At 41.5% G+C, this 23691-nt stretch overlaps 1 protein-coding gene across 5 annotated transcripts in view; it reads right to left on the bottom strand.

The window, feature by feature from the left end:
* Positions 1-23691, bottom strand: part of BMPER (BMP binding endothelial regulator) — a 149270-nt gene that overhangs the window by 78180 nt on the left and 47399 nt on the right. The window lies entirely within an intron of this gene.

Genomic DNA, 23691 nt, shown 5'->3' with positions numbered 1-23691 from the left:
AAGATCAAGGCAAATAAATCCTTGAGCAATAGTTAACCTGAAACCTTAATCAGAGGAGGCTGCTGCAGCTCAGAGTTTTCTGGAGGTAACAGATTTTGTAAGAAATCTATTGTCTACAAAGAAAATATTCACTTTCCGCCTTGTAGATAAATAAAAATACTGTACCTCCTGCTGCCACCTCATATCTGCAAGATAAACCAAAAGGCTCTGAAGCATCAGTTCAGCAGGTGGTGTGGACTGAGGTTTCATCTTGTCTAAGCACTTTTCTCAAGAGACAGAAGAGAGAGGGAGATGAAACAGTACTTTCTAACGCTCCCGCGAGAGCTCCATCTTTGAGAAAGACAGATAACAAATCCTTATTTAAATGAAAGCATGGAGCTGGTCCATCTAGCCATCCATTCACTTCTGCTCAGCTCCTACCTCAATTATGATATTTTGCTGTTCAATAAGGACACCTTGGCAGTGTTGACACACCCATCCAGACTATGACCAACTGCTGGAGACACTGGATGAAGGACAAAGGGGCAGTTTCTGGGTAGGTGTCCTGGTTTAGGGCACATGTCTGGTGCACAGCCTGTGTGCTGAGATAGACAGAGAAAAAAATGTCTGCAGAAAAATGTCTGCAGGTTAGGAGTCTCTTGTAATTAATCCCTGAAAACCTTCAAGTTCATCTACCATGAGGGCAAGAAAGTGACCACCACCACAGCTTGTCTTTAGCAGATTTTTAAAGAGCTCATGAAATCCCAGTAGGACAGAGATTTCCACACACCCAATTTGTTTGCTACTGTTAATGAGCATGTCTAAACTTAACAATATTTTACATACATGTTATTTGAAGTTAAAGGTTAACATCAGTATTATCAAGAAACAGGTTTCTTGTGGCTATCTCATTTTCTATTTGACTTTCAGGTTTCATCTCTGTGCTTTAGTAAAGCTATAAATCATCTAAAAAGATTCTTCCTTAGTTTTGCCCTATGTTCACCTTGCACTTGAATGACTGCTCATCCTCTAACAGAACTAAAATTTCCATTGACTTTACAGAATATTTAGTCTAAGTGGTGACTGGCATTACAATTCAATGGATGCACATTAATTTTTAACTTTCATTCTAGAAGTGTGAAAAGTTTCATTTGCAACTAGTGAGCCTATCCTTTCAGGGAAAAAAAAAAGGAAATATCAAAATAACATTTCTCTCAACTCTGGGATACATATTCCAGACATTAAGAGCAAGGTCAGAGACACACACTGTAGACTCAGCAGGGTTGTTGTAAGAACTAAGACAGATGTTCAAGGCTGTCTCCAGCTATGAAGAAAGATTTTACGCCACCAGCACGAAAAAAAAACTTTGAAAGTTCAACAGGGTCACTACTGAGCAAGTCTGCCCCATGCCAGTGGAAAGAGAAGCCAAATAAACACACAACTGTGTGACTGTTTGTCTTCAACTACTCTGCCCCAGTGCAAGTAACTACAGTCACTATGAACATAATAAGAAATATCATTTCTGTGACAACAAAAGCAAAAAGGCAATAAATAGACATATACCAATAAAGAGATGGACATATTATTTAAGAGTCAGTTAACAATGAGTATTACCATTCTGGAATTAATAAAATATTAAGGAATTCCAGAATTTGTTTCATTACAGCACATTGGCGGATATGTATAGGGCTTCCTAGGTGAACTGGATGGTGTGTTGGCTTGCATATACCTGGTGGCCCCCAGAAGCTCTGACTTATTAACTACTCTGTGACAACAAAGACTTTGACTACCTCCCAAACATATACTAAAAAATTAAACCAGGATAGCAACATGTACTATGCAAGCATCTCCAAAATGCCTCTGGAATCATGTGCCCTGAAAACCCATACTTTGATTTTACAATCAGATTACAGTCCCTGATATGCCCTGTAAGTAGATTTCGGGCACAATAAGGAGAGGATACTCGACTTAGAGCATGGGTTTAATCTGGAAATTTAATCTGGAAAGGTGTTCTCTTCCCTAATCAGAAGAAAGACAGTCCACTTCTTACAAGAATGCTGGTGCAGCATGGGGTGGACAGCCTCTGGAAATAACTTTACCCCTACACAGTATGTCAGGGTGCCTGAAACAGCCATGTCATGCACAGTCAGAGTTCCCAGGAAGGGTCACAGGATGAAGATCTTTTGGAAATGCACAAAGTAGTGATACAGTTCTCACCATAAAAGCAATCAGCACATCAGACAGACAAGCCAGAGCTTCCCACATCCCTCCAGCCTGATCTATTGTCTAGATTAGGATTTTTAAAATCCCTCTCTAGAAAATGTTGGATAAAATTCATAATAGGGAGATCTTGAGTTTCAATTCAAAACAGCAGGTATTTATACTGTCTTGTATGTGCCAGATTTTTAAACTTTGAATCTAGATCTCAAACCCTATTTTCTGCAATATCAGTCCTATGGGAAGGCTTTAGAAAGTGGCCCTGTTGACAGTATAAAGTGGTGTTGTAAGAACTGTGTGTGAAGCAAATACTCTACAGAGCTCACATATATTTTAATACCAGGTCATACAGATTAATGTGGATATAAATAAATATTCTTAAATGTCTTAAAAATCACCTACAAATCTATACAGATTAGATATGGTAAGATAAAAGATTCTTGTGAAATAAATTACTAAACCAACTCTGGAGCAAATCAAAGGCACAGTTCTTGAAATTACTTAAATTTTTAATCTCTGTTTGATGCAAGGGCATTCCTTGACATAGAAAAAGAAGCATAAAAAATTCCACCAGTTTCTAGCAGGTAAAAATTTGTCTTCCACCACCTCTCCTTCTATATGTTCCCTTACGATATAACTTGTTAGGTATACAGTCTGTGTCATCAACAAGCTGCAATAACAAAAAAGTCTGACTAATTGTCTCCAACTAATGTAAATTCATGTCCCTGAGTTCTTAGCAAATAGCAAGTGTAGTTGCAAAGTGTCACAGAGTTAGAAGATCTTGACCTAAAACCAAGAACCAAAATGTCTCCCTCTTTTGGAAGTTACTGAGTATATGGTTGCATGCATCTGCTGAAGGAATAACTGCATTAATTCATTAGTTAGTAATTTAGGATAGAATGAGGGCTCTAAATACTGTTATCTGTTCCAAATTATGTGTTATGTTAACCAGTGTGTACAAAGTGACATGAAGGTGCCAGGTCTATCCAGTCTTGCCATCCATTCCAGTTTGCAAGATCCACTGTTCCTGGGATGCACTAGATGAAAAGATTTCTCTTTTGAAGAGGGAAGTGGGCTGCTCTGTGTTTGCTGAAATATCCCAGCATCCTCCCAGGGATTGAAGTATGCTCTTCTGGGATATAGCTCTCCACTTTGAAATCAGACTGTCAGGGAACTGCTGGTCCTGCTTCTTTCAAGTTTCACAAAAACATGAGTTGCACTGAGTGTCCTGTGGGAGGAGGTGGAAGACCAGGGTAATTGCTGCCTTGGGTGAAATGGACCATTCTGGAACATGAAATTATAGGCTGCACAGTAACTTCCTTTAAGGTATGCACAGGCAGAGACACTGGTCCTAAATTTCACAATTGCTGGAACTGCAGAAGGGTTCCTTGGAGGAGGTCACAGTGGTGAGTGCTGAAAGCACTCTGCTCTCAGCTGGGGGACAGTGCAACCAGCACTTGGCCACATTTCTCCAGTCTAATAGCACTGTGCAGAAGGGTTGCTGGGATGATATTGCATCTGGCTTTACAACCCAGCTGAAATCGAATCATTTGCTGACCCAATAGCCTACTTGCAAAGTCACACAGCTGAACAGGCAGCAGCTCTCTCCCCTCTAGGGCTTCCACACTGAGCTCTTGGCTCTGTTCAAAGTGATGCTGTAAATCCCTGTCCCCCTTCTCTTGGAAGCCCTGAAAGGTTTAATTGTGGTGCATACTTTCTCCCTTTCAGGCTGATTTCCTAAGGAAAGAAGGCTTAAGGAGGCGGAAACCAGGGACATCTGTAGTTTGTGAATCACTGACTAGCTCCAGTCACAAATGATCAAGGGACTACTCTGAAAAAGGTATATAGAGACAAAACAGCAAAAATCAAAATTACAGTATGATCTCAAGAACATTAAGTTCCTACAAGTTGTTTTTTTCCAAAGTCAGACTCCTGTGGAGAATAGAGAGCCTCTGAATTCTTTCTTAGTAGGAACTCCAGAAAGCATCCTACAGTGGTTGGCAGCAGCTGGCCTTCCAGCCAGCATCTCCCAGACCTTCTGCCTTTCATTCAGTGAATGCTTGTGCCACGGTGGTGCTGGGAAAAAACACAGATTTTTGCAGACAGGACAGATCAAGTCATTCATCTATAGAAACAGAGCTTTGCTGCTTCTGCTGTTCTGGGAACATAATCTCTATTCCTAGGTTAACAGGCACAGTGTCCCATACCTAATGCACTTCTCCCATGAGATGAGGCGTTTCTCTTCATGCCATTCCTGTGTTGGCTTTTTCACTCCCAGTACCTAAAAGGATTCATGGTACCTGCATCCCAGACTGGCCATCAATTATCCTAAGTCCTGGATGCTTTCAGATGCAGCCCATGTATTTGTTCTGCTGTGAGAGACATTATTTTATTGATCCTTCTCCTGGACAGTTCAACAGCTGAGGCTTTTGCCCAGGTTAGGTCTGTTTCTCTCAACAAATCTCTCCTGCAAGCAGAAGTAATGTATCCCACAAATTATTCTGTCTTTCATTAGGTAGTTTTTAATGTCTCTGAAGTTTCATCCAGAAGGCAGAGCTTCCAACAATGTAATCTATTTCTTCTGCTGCTAGTTGATTGTAAGTTAAGGGAAAAAAAAATCCAACAGAAACAGTATGTCTCAAAAACTCAGAGATGTCTGGATTCACACTGCACCACAAGCACCTTCGTGGACTGTCTAATTATCCCAGGCACTATTTCCAACAACAGATCAACACTTTCCATGTTTTGGGTTTTTTTCCCAGTGAGAGACTATTTAAAAAGTTACCTTAATTTTCTTAAATTTACCAACTACACTTAATGCCTTGATGTTAAATAGCTGGTTAGTTCTTGCTTTCCATATGGCGATGACTGGCCAGCATCTCAAATCCAGCTTTTCCTCTAGTCTGAATTCTTTCACATCATCTCCATCCCTTGCTGCCATTTCATTCACTTACGAATCAAACTCTTCCTTGCTGCAGGTCTCATTAAACTGATTGCTGTCACTGTGCCTTATAAAGTTCATGCTGGGTAATTGTATCAAAAGGCTTTAGCCTTCTGGAATTAAAAATAGCTCATTTTTAGTAGGCAACTACATAACAGTAATGCCACAACCACAGGTACCACTGTCCCTATCCTCCACATACATTGGTGTTTTTTATGAACCAGATGTCTTTATACAGCCTATGCTTCCCCCTCTAATCTCCCTGCCAGCTGCTGCACGGGGCACACTCAAACAGAGCCAAGGTTGGAGGTTAGAATATATACACCAGGTGGAAGAGGTAGATTTTAAGGCAGGATGTAGGCAAGCACTGCCCCAAAGGTCATGTAACCCAGTGGGGGTTTTCTAGTGATTTTCAGTCCACTTTGGATGACAGCACTTTCAACAGCAGTCCCAGAAGTTGCACAGGCAATGGTGAAAAATGAGGCAAGACAGCCACTTAGGCAGGAATGGGTCAGGAAGGCAGCTGCACACTGCAGAAAGGGTGCTCTTCACCACCTTGGGGGTAAAGAGCTGCAGCTTTTTGGGGACAGCAGATGGGAAGAAAAGACATTGGCAAGGAAACAATTCTGGCACACCACTGCAGAAGGGAGTTCAGCTATTCATGATTAATTTAGCTGTTGCACCAGAGGTCTCCAGTGACTACAGAAGCTTTGCTGTGAGCCACATGATTATTTATTTCTCTTCAAAAAAGAACTGTTTCTATGAAAAATTGCAATAAAACATGCTAAGCTGGAAACTGTCTGTGGCCAGAAAAACTATTAAAAACCACCAACAAGCTTCTTCAGCTTATTCGTGTCCTTTTCCAGATAATAAGAAAGTTAAGGTTAAATCCAAGGGACTTTCCTAACTTCAGCTATTAGAAGCAGAGCAGTAGCTCTGTAAAACAGGTCTTGGCTTCTTGCAGCCATGACTTTTCCCCTGAATCAGTTGGAGCCTGCTTTGTTTTCATTGGCATCAAGAACACATGAAGCACAGTCCAGTGGGTGTACAGTTGTGTATACACCACCAGTGCATTTGCATAACGTTTCAAAGTCCTAACTCAATGCCTGCAAAATGATAGCCACTGCCACAATGTATTTATATTAGTCATTCGCTTTTCATAAGATAAACTTGCACAAAGAGGTTTTTTTCTCTTTATTTTGGCTTCTTTTTCTACAGCATAAGCTTTGTGATAGTGCCTCACAAGCTTTTCTTACTACATCCTACAATAAACGGTACTTCTATAAACCCCACACTTTGGCAACTATCGACGACACCCTTCACCCCCACATTACTGTGCAGTACTGGCCTCCCTTCTGAGAACAGCTTTTCCTTCTGAACAGTTTGTTCACAGAGATACAGTTATTAAATCCCTCCTGTGTCCCCAGTGTGTTTCTTGCACACACAGAATACTAGCACCATTGTGGCCCTGAGAAAGGTGACAGTTCTGACTCTCACTTCATCATCATTCTTTAAAATGCTTGGTCACAACCAGAAACTCTACAGATGTATCCGCACAGCTTTGCCTTAGAGCATTAGTTTTAAATAATTCCCCTTAAGTTATCTGCAGGAATATATTGCAAGACTTGAGTGAATTAAATCTCCAAATGCCCAAATTCTGACATCTGGCATTTAGATACAAAGTAAAGACTTTCTATTCAGTAGATACTTTCTTATAGACAATATGAATGTCATTTCATGGAATGGTTTGAAATTTCAAGTTTTGGGATACAAATGTATAAAAAAGGCCATGAATAAAATCAATTAGGATTGTTCTTGGAAGAGCAAAAAAAAAGCACACAATTTAGAAGCAGCACCTACAAACCTTAACTTTTAAGAGTTGTTACTAGGTCAAAACCTACCAGAATAGTTCACATCACATCACATTCCATTCACAAGCAAAGAGAACAAATCTCCTTCTGTGATTCAGGGCAGTGAGGTATTGGAAAGAATGAGATATAATCCTTCACCAGCTATTTCTACAATTTATGGAGGACCTTGCCTCAAGGTCTGATGATATAGCACACTGGTTGGTATCTGAAGAACATCCACGATAAAATAAATCATACTGTTGTAGTAGTAGCAGTGACACTGCTTCTAGCTTTTTACAAGACCTTTACACAGGCATCTGCACTCCTTAAATGTAATGCTCCATGTATACTGGTGAGGTAACCTCAGGAAATATAGGATTACATACACTCTGCTTCCTTAATGCATCCATCAAAGGTTTTCATTAACAGGAGATCCTGTTTGTCCTGGGCTCTTAGCAAAATGAGTTAAAAATGCACTTTAAAATGTCATGTGAGAAAGAGGTGAACTGCAGCTCATTCAGAGGATTTCTTGGAAAATAAGGTTTTAGGAAAACTAGGCTACTTTTATGAAACCAGTAGGTTATGAAACTGTTCCTACAGTGAAGTAGTCACGGGGGCAGCTTCAATTTACCCGAAGTGGTATAAGATTAGACTCAGCCAGTGGTACCTATCTATAGCAACATCTGTAATACTTCAGTGCAGAATTCCACTGTTTTGTACTACATAGAGCTGTCCATCCCCAGAGATGTAACTTGGCTTTACTCCAGGGTAGGGCACACTCTGGCTTGGGATCAACATAAAGAAACATGTTTTAGTCTTAAACACAAGCCTGAGCAAGGGGTGCTGAGGAATCTGCAGCTCTCCACAAACAGCCTTGGGAAGCATTTTGATTAGGAATCATTTACAAGTCAGAGTTCCTCTGCCACTTCCTCCTTCCTCCAGGGGTAATGACTTACAGAAGCATGAGCAGCAAATGCTGACATTTCCCAGTCCTGGCTAGCAAGACTGATAAAAGAATAACAGGGTGTTTTCCTCTCATTCCTAGCTTGCAAGCAATCTGCACATGCATGGGAAGAGGGTGAATGAAACCCTAAGAAATCCATTCCTCCTTTACACCCCATCATGACACACATTCAGATATTCCAAGTCTTTGCTTCCAAGTTTTTCACAATTAAGTTCATATCTAGCTATAGCTGTTCTTTATGGATGGGATCCTGTTGCTAAATAACAGCTTCTCATTGGCTGCAAAACATCTGTAAATGGCAACTTTCTCAGAGACACCTTAGGTATGGTGAAGCATCTACAGCCATATTATGCCATTCAGGCATTTCTAGCACACCACACCTGGCTTTATTTTTGGGTTGGCCAGCCCTTTTGGCACCTGCCTAAAGGCCTGCTGCTCTTCTTGGTCTGTGTCAGCCCCATTACAGCAAGCTAACCGGCTTGGAACTTGTCTCCAAGCTAAGCTCATGAGATTCCCAAAGTGGATGGCCATACCCAAATACTCTGCAAGGCCATATATATAGGCCATGTTCAGGCCAGCTTCACTCAAAAACACGGACAGAAGAGGTGGAAATACTTGTACCTACCTTTCCAATAATGTCCTGCTAACCAAAGCACTTCAAAATAGAAGTACAGAGCAATCAAAAATTAAAAGAACTGTATGAACCATGAGGTTGTCTAGAAAGAAGGGATACATTTCCAGAACCCACGTACATTTCCAGTACGTGAAAGGGGCACGTACCCCAAGAAGGATTTTTCACATCTGGGATTTCTCACACAGATCTCACACATCTTTCTGCATTTTACATTTCAGAAAATACTTATAATTAACACTTAAAGAAAGAAAGGGGTCACACCACGTGCAATTGCAAATGCAAACTGCAATGCAACCTTATACTTGGCTTACTGTCTCATCATCAAAAACCATTATTAGTCCCTCAAAGAGAAAATAAGAAAGCAAATAAAATCTGGGTTTGGATGCAAGTGTAGGTGTCTCCTTGGCCTTGTTAAGTCTCCTTTGTACCTGTCTAATTATGTAAAATTGTCTTTAAATCAGTGACTCATTAAAGACTCTCATCGAAAACAGAAACATACATTTTTATGCATAGGATTTGTTGAAATACTAGAAAAGGGTATGTTAATTGGCCAAGCAAAAAAAAATTGAAAAAAATGTGAATTACTTATATTGCAGCCATCATCCATAAGCAGAGAACTTTGACAATTTACTTCTCCAAAAGCTCTTGTCTTTTTTTCCCTACTCTTAATTTTATTTAACATGCTCCTGAGATTACAATGCAGAACTCTCTTCTCAGCAAGTTTTCAGCATTTGCAGACCTCTCAGTTGCACACACTTTCAGTTATTAACCTTCCCTCTACTCATGCAGGGTGGTTCTCTGATTATGTGAAGAAGTGTCATTTGAAATTATTCTACAGCAGAGAATAGCTACACACACCAAATTGTAATTGTAAGTTAATATTAACGATCACTATACCTTTCAAAATGATACAGTATTTTCTTACTATTTAAAAAACAGACCCATCATATAAAACAGCTGCCATGTTTATTTAGATAAGTGCTCCTCCACTTTTATAAAGTGGAGACTGATGACAGATGCGTCTTTTAGGCAAAAATATTAATTCTAGAAATGTCAGCATCTGCTTCTTTTCAGCCTAGCCTTACAGATTCACACATCATTTTTCATCTACAACGAGAGTTTCTTTTTTTTTTGTACAGAGAATCTGAAAACATGGGTGTAAATTACTGGTCCCAAGACCTGACACTTTTATTAGCACGTCACTGGTGCTACACGTGTTAGGTCTGATTAGACATAGAAAGCATTTTCCACTGCCCATTTCCCATGCGATGAAGAAGGTTTGCACTTCCCTGACAGAAATTTCCCACCTGACTGTTCCATTTCTGTGAAGCAGTACTTGCTAAAGTTATGAGATGCAGTACAAAAATACTCTATGTAGCTCCTGGGGTTACTGGAGATTAAAAGATATGAAAAAAAAACCCAGGACAAAACAAACAAAAAAACCCTCAAAACAAAACAAATTTAAAACCTCACACAGCTACATTTTATACTGAATTCAAGGAGTCCAACCTTCTGGCTCACCCAGCTACCATTCTACAATTCATTTGCATATATTTAGTACAGTAATTGCTGTTCATTTAATCATTTACATGGTACTGTTAGTAGCTACAGGAGCTGAAGCCCTATACCTCACTCACTACAAATACACAACACTTCCTACATCACAGAAGACCTCTGCAGTACTCACATTACCTCCCAGAGAAATGCATTCCAATAGAAAGCATCATTCACGGATAATTCTGTACAATCAAACCATGAACATACATACCAACAAACAGCAATTAGAAGGCGTCTGCTAACTAACCATCAGTAACTCAAGATAAATCATCTTACAATCAGTGACCAGCTGGAACAAATTAGAGCTGCTGCAAGAATGGACCACACTGGCTAAAACGCCCCTCTGGGCAAACTCTTATATGCTGCTAACCTGTGCCACATCATCCCCAGTGACTATCCAAGACATAGCATCTGCAGACATGCTAAAGGATTTACTGCTGAAGATCCATACCTACCTGGAACAACAGCAAGCAGCCAGGTGTTCTACTCAACTGCACAAAAATGCCTCTGTTGAATAATCAAAAGCTGTCCTACCCCAACTGGTAGCTGCTCTCCACAGCCAGCTATTTTTTATTCAGATGACACTCAGGTTGTTACCCTAAACATTTCAGTGACAGTAAAACCTCTCCAGCATGGTTGCAGAGAAAGGTGCTGACAAATCTCTATATTTCAACAATTTGAGCTGGCCAGAGATGAGACATCGCTTCTGGCTTGCCTGCAGGCCACACTGACCTCTCAGCGTGGCAGTGTGCCGAGGCAATACATCTCAGAAAGAACAGACTATGAGCTGAAAACTTGAGGCTGCCCACATCCATTATAGGAGCACTTTTTGCAAAGTGCTATCACTAAATTACTTAACAAAATATTCCCAGTTTTCCTTGGAGTAGGACAGTGCAGATCTTCTCCTGTAAGAGTAAGTAATTTATTTACATAGGTACAAACAATGTGCTGCAGGTTTTAAGCATAAACAAAGAAGCTTAAAGACCAAGTTCTTGTCTGGGCAGCCTTATGATCAAAATAGGTAACACAAAGTCAGGGAACAAATGGGAAGCAGCTTAACAAAACTGCAACTGTGACTGTCCTGTAAGCTTTGTGATTTCTTTGTTTGCTTACAAGCTTTCTGCAATTTATCCTGCCTTTGCTCCTTGGCAAAAACATATTTTTACAGATGGGGCTAAAAATAGCAATGATAGAAACAGAAGACTGAAGAAACAAAGAGTTGCCAAGTGAGGTCTGCATGAGGTCTCTGCAATTCTGTGTCCAAATTAAACTGATTCTACAGCAGCCTTTGCTAAGAGCTTTCTATTTTACTATTTTCTGTGGGTGACAAGCACTTTTTCCATGGCTATGCTTAATATTCCTGAAGTCTTAATTATTAGGATTGACCACGCAGATAATGTAAAAGAAAAGTTATTCTGACTGAAATCAAGGTTGTATTTTTTTCAGAAACACCAGGGGAGTTTGATTGGCAACACCATTTTGTTTGTAGTTCAAAGACTCTGCAGGGACTTTATTTTCAAAATATTTCTATGATTTCTTTAGGAGAAAATGTTTTTTTTCTTTCATGCATTTTCAGATTGCAGAAAAAGGTCAGTTTGAACTTTTTGCAAGTGTGAGTACAGCCAAATCCTGTACACTTGCAAGCCCTGGTTAGTATTGAGAAAACAGGATTAGACAAAAAGGTCATTTTCAGCTTTGAGACTTCCCTTTCTCCCAAGGTCTCTGTAAAACTCATGCAATAAAGTTGTTCAGATGGTAACTTGTAAGCACAAACTCTCTTCCCCAGCATTGATTAAGACACATGCAAAGAGAAAAACAACCCAAAATCTACTTAGAAATCTACTCTGCTTTTCAAGGAAGGATGCCCACTGTGTCCCAGGTGTTCTTGAGGCAGCATAAGCAAGAGGCGTGTCCTTGAAGAGGACATAGGGCAGTATAGGGCTCTTGATTTGGCACAGGCATGACACAGCTCATTCCTTACTCATAAATGAAGTAGAAACAGAAAAATAAGGATGAAGAGAAATTCCTACCAGGAGCATCCCCCAAAATACTGTCTCTTCTTTCCATGACATTTAAGTAAGTGTATGTACCAGAAGCAAAAGAATTGTCATTAAAGTGAAGACACGGAAGAAAATGCATCACTCTAGATAACAGCACTACAATTTGCGTGAGACCTTCCCCCTCAACTCACTTCTGTTTCAAACAATCGGGAGCAACCAAAATAAATGTACAGAGAAGGGGATTATTTAGCAATTTCATACTCTACCCAAATGTGAAACACTTGCTTAGGAAGGGCTCCTCTTCAAAGCTAAATGAAATCTTCTCTGTATTATCCCTCCTATCCGTAGCCCTCTCAAACTTCCTTAATTAATTTTACTGCTGGTTCCAAAGAGCACTCCAAGTTGGCTCAAATTCCTTTGGATTGCATATCAGCATTAGAAACAGGAGATGTATTACTATTCTCTCTTTTTCTTTTTCATCCCTTCTTTCTAGGAGGAAGCAATGAAGGACAATCAGTCATGTTATCACTCTAGAGAATGAGGCCATTATTGCATCTGAGGCAAACTCTGGACTCCTCATGTAATTTTTACATATAGTTCTTATTTGATAGATGGTTTTTCTTTTTTCTTTTCTTTTTCCTTTGCTTTTATTCCAGCAAATTCTAACAGGCTCAGTCTATTCCATAATAATCTCATTAAATCAAGACAGGTCTGAATTATGCTCCTTTTTTCTTCCTTTTTTTCCTGCTTTACATGACTTCAGCACCGATTACAAAGCCATGATGCTCTCCTCTTCCCTCTCTCCCTGATGTCATGACAGACCTTGTTTACTTTCACTCTGCTGCTGGTTCCCCAGGAGTCAAGTTAGGTAAGATGGCTAGACAGCTTCAGGGAGGTGGCCAGAACCTCTAAGTTTAGTTAGAAAAACACTTTCCCTGTACACAGCAGAATTCTGTTGAGAACCTCCAAATGCCTACAGCGATGAGCCATGAGCTGGTAACCTTCTGCCCACTCTTTTCCAGGAGACACCTATCCACTCAGCCGGAGGGAAGGCTGGGTGTAGGTGAGTTTGGATGATGCTTCGCTCAGGTAAGAATTCACAGTGTCAAACACCGCAAGCAAAACCAGCCTCTCCAAGGCCCCATCACTACAAGGTCCTCCACACTCAGTGCTGGGCCAGCTTAGGATTCTCATTCCAGTTTTGCTTTGCGTGATGGAAGTAAGGAACGAGAACTGAATTTTAGTATTACAGAGAGACCTAAAAACAGGAAATAAATTGGAGAAGCCCTGAGTGAGATTCATTACCTGAACAAAGCCTCCACCAATTCAAAAATGTAAAGCCCATGAAGATGGTACAAAACATTTATGTCATTCCTGACCAACACAAAAGAAGGGATAAGCAAGAATTAAGGTTGCAGTTGTGATTCCAAGACCACCAGCTGATGGCTGCCTTCCAGATTTTAACATTACCACCTGGAGGCTATCCCATACTCAGAGGTTTGCCAAGTCTATCAGCTTCAGGTGGTCAGGTTATCGCAAGCCACCTATACCAGCTGCTTGAGCTCATGCAGCTGATTTTTTCTGTTTAGCAAGTGCTTTCTGGCTCCCTTCCACTGGCAGAACTCACGAGACAGGAACATACACAAGATGGGAATATTGAGCATCTGGGGATGGTAACATTTTAACCAGCACAGCTGCCGGCAGTGAACATCTGTCTGTTGTCCAGGTCTCCTTTCACAAAGAAAAATGCTCTCTCCCACAGGCTCATCTGCATACTATACAAGTATCTGCTCCCTCACTAAGTACCTTGGCCACAGTTAAGTTTGTCCACAGTGTAAATTAGCCCATGCAATGGTTTGTGTCATCATGGCTAGATTCCTTTGTATATCAACAGCTAACTTGAGTATATTGCAGCATCAAGCACACTAACTTTTTTTTTTATTGCAAGTTTCGTGTAAATGAGCCACAAAAGAACCTGAGAAGAAACAACACCTAGGAGAATATTCTGTATGACTTTTTAGCATGACCAGTACTGCATATATGTTGTATAATAACAATGTGATTACCTCAAACTACTTCTTTCCTAAAGAACATTAACACCTGGTTTGGTTCTTAAAGCTTAAAGTTATTTTCCACTCAGTAATTAAGTTATCAAGAAGCTGTCCCATCCACAGCCAAAACCATTGTTTACAAACTGTCTAGGGCCCACTCTGAAGCACTGTGGAAGATCTGGAAGCCCCTTAGATGCAGCTAACTGTTTCATGTACACCCTGCATCATCTGCATCTGTGGCAGAGGGAAGCACCACCACAACTGAAGGATGTTGGTTAAGATACAGAGAATTCCAGAATTTGGAAAGTCAAAGCCCTAGAGTAGTTCTTGAGTGTCATGTCAATCCCACCTGAAAATGCAAGCCCTGTTACAGAAAGAGCAGTGTCAGGTAGAAGGGAAACAGCACCCAGTGCTTACCACAAATCTTTCTGGCCTGGAAAGATTCTCATGCCTCCCAGGCACTGCTGGCATCACCCAGCATGAAATCACCACTAACACTGCCTGTGTCTCACAGTAGTTCATTTTGCTCCAAGGTGCAATCAACTCTTATTTTACTCCAACTCACATATTCCTACTGGTGATGTCTTGCTCTCCTAGTCTCATGACATCAACCAGAGTCTCTTGCTCTCATTAGCCAACAAAGCTTTGAAACAACTGTGTCTGGGGAGGGAATTCCTGCCTGAGAACATAAGAAGTCACTTCTCTCTCTGGTGCTTCACTATGACTTCCATCAAATACCATTCAGCTTTCCAAGTAAATGCACTTCTGCCTGTTCATCTACTGCCTCCCCTTCAGCTCAGTACAGCACAGCTTGGCACATCTCTCAGTTCCCTTTCTACCACTGCAAATTTCACAGAAATTATGTGCTTTCAACCAACAGAGAAAGTTGAGCACATTTGTGCTCAGTTTTTTCCATGCCTGGCTAAGTACACCTCTGCCATTGTTCCTAATGGTCTGAATTGCAGGAGGAGCAGCAGGAAAAAAAAGTAACCATTCTTTTACCAAATTCCTTAATATAATGATTTGTTCTTCTAATACATTTCCTGTGTTTTGAGAATTTTCCATGTTTCAGGGGAAGGTAAATAAATCCTGCAACTCACATGAGTGTTCTATTTTTGACAGTTCTCAAGGATATCAGATTAATGGACAACATTCAGTACCATGAAAATACTGTGTAAGAAAAAGGGAAGCCACACTTCCTGGGAAAATGCATAAAGTGCTCCAGCTTGAAATGTATTTTGCTGCTCTCCTGCTGGCTCATTGCCTGCCTTCATGTGGGGAGAAAGGATAAGGTGTGAAGCCAGATCAAGCTTTCTCTTTTGTCTCCAGCAGGACAAGCCACAACCAAGGAAAGAGCACTGTGAATAAGTCCTGCATACAGATGCATTTCAAGAGAGCAGGACAGGCAGTCCCAGTGGAAGGTGAGCTCATACTTAAGCCTGGCTGGCCAAATGCCCATTTTCTCCAGAAGTGTTACCAGTCCAGGGATATGGCTGTAGCTGAGTCATATGGACCTTCCCCACCTCCCAAAATTTTTCATCATTAGAGCTATCACTGAAGTAACACAAAATCATTTATCCCATTTGTAAAAGCTATAAATAATGTGTTCCATCACCCACAGTTAAACTCAAAGTTCAAATAGAACTTTTAATCCTGCTCCTTCAACATGAGAAAATACTCTGCTCACAGGATACAAGCTCCCAGAACTTGTCATGTTTGTCCAGTTTTCATGTGTAGCTATTTAATGCTAGTCCTACATCTGTATGTCACATTCTCTCTTTAAAAGCATAGTGCTTTTCAAAGCATGCCATATGCCAAAGTTTTCTCAGTTATTTCTAGCTACTGGAAGACACTTCTTCCTCTCCTTGTTCTTGGAATGTCATCTCTGTAGGTGACCCAGGAAGGTGCTCACTGCCATGCTCTGGCTAGTCTGCAGTTGCTCATTGGAAAGCTGGTAATTACTAAGGGCATCCTAATATCCCAGTTAAAGGAACACCACTGTATAGTAATATGTACCACATCAGAAGCAACCTTACCAGCAAGAGAAAACAAGGGTTTAGAGAGTGTGAGTACTGGAAGCACAGGCTATAGCAGTAGAGTGAAAAAAACCCCCAAACCTAAATGCATGATTAAACATTTAGTAAACAACAAATTACCTCCTTCATCTGCTCCAACATTTCAGGCACCTTTTCTACTTCTAAATCAAGCCAATCTCCCTCTACATCCTGAAAAAAGCCTGTAGTTTCTGGGGCATAAGACAGCACCGGACTCCTCCTCTCTCTCCTCTCCTCTCCTCTCCTCCTCACCTTCCACTGTGCTCTCTCAGAAGGGTGGGATGGTCTAGAGCCAAACCCATGGCATTTCTTCTAACTGTATCCAAGCCTAAAAAGCCTTTGACCCTCTGATTTCTACTTACTGCATGATGGGGCTCTATGTATGCTTCAGCGATGAAGTCAACCTGGCCTACCCAAGGTTTTATAATTGACAGTTTTACTATGCTTTTTAATCACCACATTCCTGGCCTCAGCATCTCTTACAGTCAACTGAAGAAACCAATAAAACTTGATATATTGTATTAAGAGAAATATTAAATTAACACCTCCTTATAGGATCTGCTGGAGACAAGACACATGCCCAGATGAACCACTCTTCTGCCTCAATCTGTCGATCCTTATGTCTGAACAAGCAGAGTATTTGGATATACAAAGCACCTAAACAGGTTATTGTAGCAGCAGGCACGATGGAAAAATGTCCATAGGAGTCCCAGTGAGCACAAAGACATTGGCTAAGTAGCTGAGATATTTCTTTTTATATATTCAAATGCCAGTGAATTGGTGATGACTCAAAATAAACAACCTTCTTGTCTTTCTGTGAAAAGTCAAGCATGCAGCAGCCAGAGCTGCCCCTAGACAAATTCATGTGGGTGCTTCTTCCCAGGATTAGCAAGGATAGAAAGTGAAAAAGGAAAAAAAATCTACATTTTATTCTACATGCTACACCACCCCAGGCTCTTCACTTCAGAGACATGAGAAATAATATGTGAATGGGAATTACTAGGGCATAGACTACTTCTCCCTCTAAAACAAAACAGCACTTTGGATAGGTACTCCTAATTACTTACTTCATAGGGTGGATCTTCCTGCTAACTCACCTGAGAGAACAAGAGGAGTAAGTGCCTTCTACCACTGCTTCCCATTAGGTCTAAAAGAGAAAGGCCCATCACCAAGAAACCATTTGCTGATTTCCAGGTGGTTACAAATGCTTGTAACCACCTGTGGGACCAGCCACAATGTCCTAAATCAAGCCCTCTACCCACTAATCCACCCTTCCCACGCTGTTTTTAGCTTGCTCCCCTGCACATCTTACCCATCAAATTAGCCCAAGAGAAGGTACGTCAAGTGTGGGATAACCCTGCAGCAAAGCTGTTGCATTCTGTTAACTGCTGCAAGGAGGCAGAGAGGCTGCAGCTGCCCCTTGGGACTCTGCATGTGTGGAAAGGCATTTCAGAGCTCTTTACACATTGTGAGTTAATGACTGGTGATTTCATTTATCTTCATTCTGATAATAACTAACAACTCCAGCTTAGCACTTGTAGCTGACCAGTCTCCAACTCAATATTGCCTTTCTCCCCAGCAGAGCACAACTGTTTAGGTTTTGTTCCTTTGTATTCTCCTATAGTTTTAACCAAAAGTCGTAAGTTAATGCCTGTTATTCCTTTATTGCCAGTTTTTAATAATTCTGTATATGCAAAAGTTTGTTTCAAATACTGCACTGTCACCAGAAATCAAATCCAACAATTTTACCCTGCTGACCTGAGTTTCATTACCAGAGAAACTATGATGGGAAGAGGTGAAAGCAAAGAACAGGAGCGCTTGTAAAAGGCCTCAGTAGCGCAAATACACACACAGGAACAGCACCAGCTGGGAAGTCAGCTCATACAGAAAAGAAGGGTCAAGCACTTTCAGGTTCCAGGGAATTATATTTAAATCAGGGTTTCACTGCATACAGAAACAGAGCTGCTGGAATCTCTGAATATGGCTCCTATTAAACGTCTGTTATTAATTGCCCAGTCAGTCATAGTTGGACATTTCTCTGCTTAGGAGCTGCTGAACTCAAGGGCAGCCCATCAGGCTGTCGTAGCACTTCACAGTGCGTTTCTACTGCTAAGTTATTGTGGCAAGGGGTAACTATTCCTTCTTTATCACTTTTCGTCAAATATCCCCTTCTGCACCCCCTGTGCTGCTGGCAAAGGCAAGCGCCCCTGGCCAGGCTGGGTGGAAGGCCAGCCTCAACCTCTCTACTCCCCACACGGACGGCCCAGGGCCCTCCCTGAGGGGTTCCACCAGGCCCAGGGAGATAATTTGGTGTCTGTTTCCCCCGCCTGCTGCCTCCCTGCTGTTTGGTTATGGACCCCAGGCACACCTTGGGGCGATGCGTGCCCTGGCTCGGGCGGAGCCACCAAGGTGCGGCCGAGGCGACCCTGCCAAGCCCCTGCAGGATCAACATCTTAACGAGTCACTCTTCACCCAACAGGCTTCACCTCTCTGACCGCCTTCTCACTTTACGGCTCCTGGTCATTTTCACAAAATCTGCCATCACAAGCAGTTTTCCATGTTGTTTTTTGGGGCGGCCCCTCGGGAGCGCGCCGGGAGGGCGGAGCGGGCCTCTGTCCTCCCGCGGCCGCCAGGTGGCGCTGGGCAACAGCGCCCAGGCCCCGCGGGGCCGCGCCCGGCAGCGCCGCCTGCTGGCGGGGCGGGAACGCGCACCCAGAGCCGAGGGACGCGGGACACGCGGGGACACGGGGACACCACTGGGACACCACCGGGACCCCACGGGAACACGGGGACACCACCGGGACCCCACGGGGACACCACTGGGACACCACCGGGACCCCACGGGAACACGGGGACACCACCGGGACCCCACGGGAAGACGGGGATCCCACGGGACACAAGGATCCAGGGACGTGGGGACCCCTTGGGACACGCGGCCAAGGGCACCGAGTGCGTGCCCTCGCTCAGACACGCTCTCGCGTGGGCGCGCAGCAGCAGCAGAGCGTGCAAGACACAGATAGGCGCACGTGTGCACAGAGGGACCCACACACACTCCGCCATTTCCATGCCACTGCGGGTGTTCCAAGAAAGAACAAGAGAACAAAAGAATGAGCAAAAGAGCAAGAAAAGAACAAGAAAAGAACGAAAGAATAAAACAATTTTTAAAAATGCCCTATCTCCCCACGACCACCACTCCCCTGCCCCCCCCCCCCCCCCCCCCCAATTCATATCCCTTTTTCTCGATATGGCAAAACAATCCATTTAGATGAAACTTTCCAGTTGGCCTCCAAGCCTTTATGCAGGATGTTAAGGTAGAGCTTGCCAGTATTTGCTCTTGAGTATCAAAACAGCGAGTTGCAAACGCAGGACTCAATCTGTCTCTGAGTTAGCACTACTGAAATGAAGCTAATTAAACAAGGAAATCGTGGGTTGTGTGGGATTACACAAAAACCAGTTTGTTTTTCAAAATTGAGAGATAGCACATAGTCATCTCCAAAGACAGCAATCTGCTGTTTTGACAGCGCACTAGCAATAGGTGATAAAACTATGCAGCGGACATAATTAGTTCCTCATTTTTATCCCATCCAACCCAGCTCCCAGATTCCATTTTATGAACAAAGTTATCTCAATTGTATAATGGAAAACCACATTCTTTTAAATATTTGTAATTTTTTAAGTTCAGTGTTGTTTAATTCAGATAAAAAGAGGAGACATGGAGCCTAAATGAAATTTGGTTTAAAAGGACTAGAAGAAACATCTTCTCTAACCTCCAGCATTTCAAGGCCAGTGCTGTTGAGACTTTCTCACTTTAGAACGATGTGGTGGAATTCAGCACTGTCTTATTTGAAGACATGTAGATTTTGGAGCCAAATTAAAAACTAAGAGCACAATCGTAAGTTATCATCTTTGAAAATTTCCATTCTTTACATTGCTTTCCTTCCTGCACTGAAATGCTGAAACCCTAAATGCTAAAAAAACTCCAGCAACTTTATTTCTGTCAACAGACTGCAAAGAAACATCTTGATAATATTTCATAGGGCTGACACATCCTCATTCTGGTATTATGGCTGTTGAAGACAAATTGTCAAACTCCTACACATTTTCAACATATTGGTTCTGATTTATTAAACCAGTAATTTTAAAAGGTATTATAGAAGATTAAATTTTATCCAAATTCCTGTTCAGCACTGGGGAAATGGAGAAGCAGAGTTTAATACATTTTGTATTATACACTACCCAAAGATTGTGTGCTTAAATAATTTTTAATTAATAGTATTAAATTGTTATTTATTCTGTAGCTGAACCACAAATATGCTTGTTGGCATTCCAGATATGAATATTTCAGGCTATTCTGACTAGGTATGTGTGGTATGCTATGTTTTATTTTAGTTTTCCTTCTGTGGGCAAATGTCATCCATAGGAGAAAATCTGCTATCTGATCAAAGTTGATATGAACTTCAAATGAGATTTTAGAATTATTTTATGATACTGACTTAAAGCTCCTACTCCCATCCTGACTGGTTTACTTTGTTTGCAAGAGCACAAATACCTTATAAATCCTGTACACCAGAAATTACTAATTCCTTTTTTGCCTGTGCTTTCATCTGCCCACTTCCAGGATGTATCTTATGCATGCTTCCCCACCTTAATAAATATAAGTATTTAGAAAAATATAGAGTTTAAAATGAAGGAGAGATGAAGGATTTTGTGGGGAGCTGGGAATTACAGATTTTAATCTCTGTACTGTCAGGATACCCCTGTGTTTTCATGGGAAAGCTAGCAACTTGCTTTCTGTAGCAGCTCCAAGGTGCCAGCCTGTTTGAGTCCTGCTTGCTCCCTTAGAGCACACATTATTTTGAAAGCACCAAATCATGAAGGACAAAATTATTCCCTAGGCATGACTTGGATCCCTCCCACTAAAGTTTGTTACATACTGAGAAAGGAACATCCTCTCTGTTTTGAACCCATTGTCCTACAAGAAAAATCAGACAAGGAATCAAAAATTATCATAGAGAATACCAGGCTACACACTGAAGTCTGAAGAGCAGTATCAGGGAACAAGCAAGTCAAATCCAAGCCTGCTTTGGGAACTTTGCCACCTTTCCATAAGTTTGAAGAAAGTTTGAGATAAAGGATTTCCCAGATACTGTCAGCGATGAGAGGCACACGCGTAAGATATTTAGAAGTAGAAACCGACACACATTATGAAAACTGCAAAAAGTACCTTTGGTCATATTAAAAGTACCTTTAGATATATTAATAGTATCCTCATTAGCCTCTTATATGACTCAGAGAAACACTGCAAAACACTGTTCTCAGGAGAATGACAGCAAGTGCTGCACAGGTTGATGATACTTCTGTTGATGTACAAGTGTGTTTCTTCTCCCTCCATCTCCCTCCGTCCTCAGACTAGCCTGTAACTTACTCCTCATTTTATATAATCACTTGCTATTACCTCTGCTACACTGAATACTCAGGAAGCAAAAATGTGTCCTCCAAATACCACAAATGCTAAAGCTTCAAGTGATGGCAATTTGAACATGGAGTAAAACCCCGCAGCCCATACTTCAGGAGGCAGAGCTATTACTGCAGACCACAAGGAATGTAACACCACCACGAGGAAAGAAAATGCCTCCCTGGCTTGGTTTCCACCAGGTGTCAACTTTTATGGGCCCTATTCCCACTTAGCTGCTTTATAAAATGCTCACAAAGTTAGAATCAGGCTCACAGTCAAAAAGACAAAGTCACAGTAGCAGATGCTGTGCAAGTACTACTGATAAGAGATTTTACATGTGCCTGTCAACTACAAAAAACAGTGGAGAGTAGGAGATATAATAAACATAGGATTTTCCTTTCCCACATCATCCCAGACATACACATGCTTGCTTAAGTGCAGCACTAAAAGACCTAGATGGGGGTGGAATGGTAATTGCAGGAACCTTTGGGAATTTAAAAAACTGACCTCAAAAGACAGGGAGCAGGGCAGTTCAGCTGGCTGCTGAAAGAATAAATAGTACACCAACAACTGAGACTGCTAGAAAGAATTGCTATTCAGCTGCATCCAGGAGAAGGAAAGTTATGCTGCCCCTAGGAGAGAGGGCAGAGAACAGACTGAGCACTGAAAAGCAGAAAATACTTACACTTCTTGCAGTTAATTATTTTCACATGCATTAACTCATTTTCAAATTTTTGTTGAGCATAATGAATATCTGGGTGCAAGGCAGAGGGTAGTAAAAGGAACAGGACTCTCCTCATTGTTATGCTCTCAGAGTTGAGACTGGCTCTGTTTTTTCCTGGGAAGAAGGATTCTATTGGCAAAGGCACATTAGCTTCTGTCCTACTCTCAGAAAATTCCTGGTGCAGTGTTCTGGAGAAGGAAAAGAAAAAAGGGAAAAGGAACCATACAAAGCACACAAGCTACTCAAATCTGTTTGGGCTCCAATGCCTCAAACAGGAGATCTGAGTGCTGGAACTCTGGTCTTTCAATTGCATCAACTCTGACACCCAAGTAGGGGCAATAAAGAAATTTCCATGCCAATGATTTTAGCACAAAATAACAAGTAATGCCAGTAACTCCAGTTTAAAAAAAAAAAAAAACCGACAAAAAACCAGCACATGCACACACATACACATCTGCTTTCTGTAGAAAATCTCGATGCTTCGTTACAAAGCTTCTGGCAGAGAGCTGAAAACTTCTTGGGTTTTCAATGAACCTTGGAGTTGTTAAGTTTAATGGTGTTCTAGTCATGTTTGGGACAGAAGTTTAGGTACCGTGGGAGTGGAACTTCCTGGAAGAAAGCTAAGACATTCAGGCATTTTCTATGGCTAGAGTTAGAAAGCATTTTTAAGGCGTTGCCTTTCATATTCAGGCACCCACACCGGATGCTGGGTGTTTATGCCCTGCTCCTGACCCTTTGCTGCCTGCAAGGATTTCTGCAACTTTGCTTCACATTGATGTACCCACAGCAGATTGCCAAGGATGCTGATAGTTTGGCACCTAGTCACATTCTATTTCTGACAGGTTAAACCAGAGGGAGTAAATCACTGTCGTGTCTCAAAGCACTCTTTTTTTCTCTTTTCTCTTTCCCATGTCTATTTTGACAGCCAATGAATTATTCTCCCTATTCTGCTCTCAGCCTAACAGGAAGCACTATATGAAAAAGTTACAGCCTGTCACAATCCTGAAAATAATTTGCTGGGTATCATTTTACTCTCCTTGACTATCCAATGTGTTTGTCTCCAATCATTAAATAAGGCAAAAGCAGTGAGTATTTTTGCAAACATTTCAAAAATTGATAGAATCCAAGGAGCTTTAGCTATGCTTTCAATATGACTAGTTTGTTTTTAAAAATGTTAATGTATTACATGCCCCAGCTGGAGACTAGTTTATCAGTTAGAGTTGGAAAGTTACTCTCTTATCAACACAAAATGCTTCAAGGACAGA

The sequence above is a fragment of the Poecile atricapillus genome, chromosome 2 (assembly GCF_030490865.1).
Source record: "Poecile atricapillus isolate bPoeAtr1 chromosome 2, bPoeAtr1.hap1, whole genome shotgun sequence".
NCBI lineage: Eukaryota > Metazoa > Chordata > Aves > Passeriformes > Paridae > Poecile > Poecile atricapillus.
Note: the sequence above shows the minus strand (reverse complement) of the source record. Positions and strands in the feature narration are given on the sequence as shown.